A 330-nucleotide genomic window follows, 5' to 3' on the forward strand; every position below is an offset into this window, starting at 1 on the left:
CTGTAGACCGGAATGTCCACCCGGTGCTCCCGTCTGCCCCGCTTCGACAACGACCGCACCATCTCCTTCATCCCCCCCGATGGCGACTTCGAGCTCATGTCCTACCGCCTGCACACGCAGGTGGGGACAGGGACCCGGGCTGCAACCCCTGTCTGGAGGCTGGAAACCCAGTCTGGGAGTTTGGGGCCACGGTCTGAGGGGTGGGACCCTGCTCTGTGGGCTGGGACCCCTCTCCATGTGTCCAGCACCACTGTCCATGTGGCCAGGACCCCTCCTGGCGTGGTGGGGACACCCGTGGGACCCCGTTAGGGGACGCCAGGGGTGACCCCT

The sequence above is a fragment of the Corvus brachyrhynchos genome, unplaced genomic scaffold, assembly GCF_000691975.1.
Source record: "Corvus brachyrhynchos isolate BGI_N302 unplaced genomic scaffold, ASM69197v1 scaffold704, whole genome shotgun sequence".
Classification (NCBI taxonomy): domain Eukaryota; kingdom Metazoa; phylum Chordata; class Aves; order Passeriformes; family Corvidae; genus Corvus; species Corvus brachyrhynchos.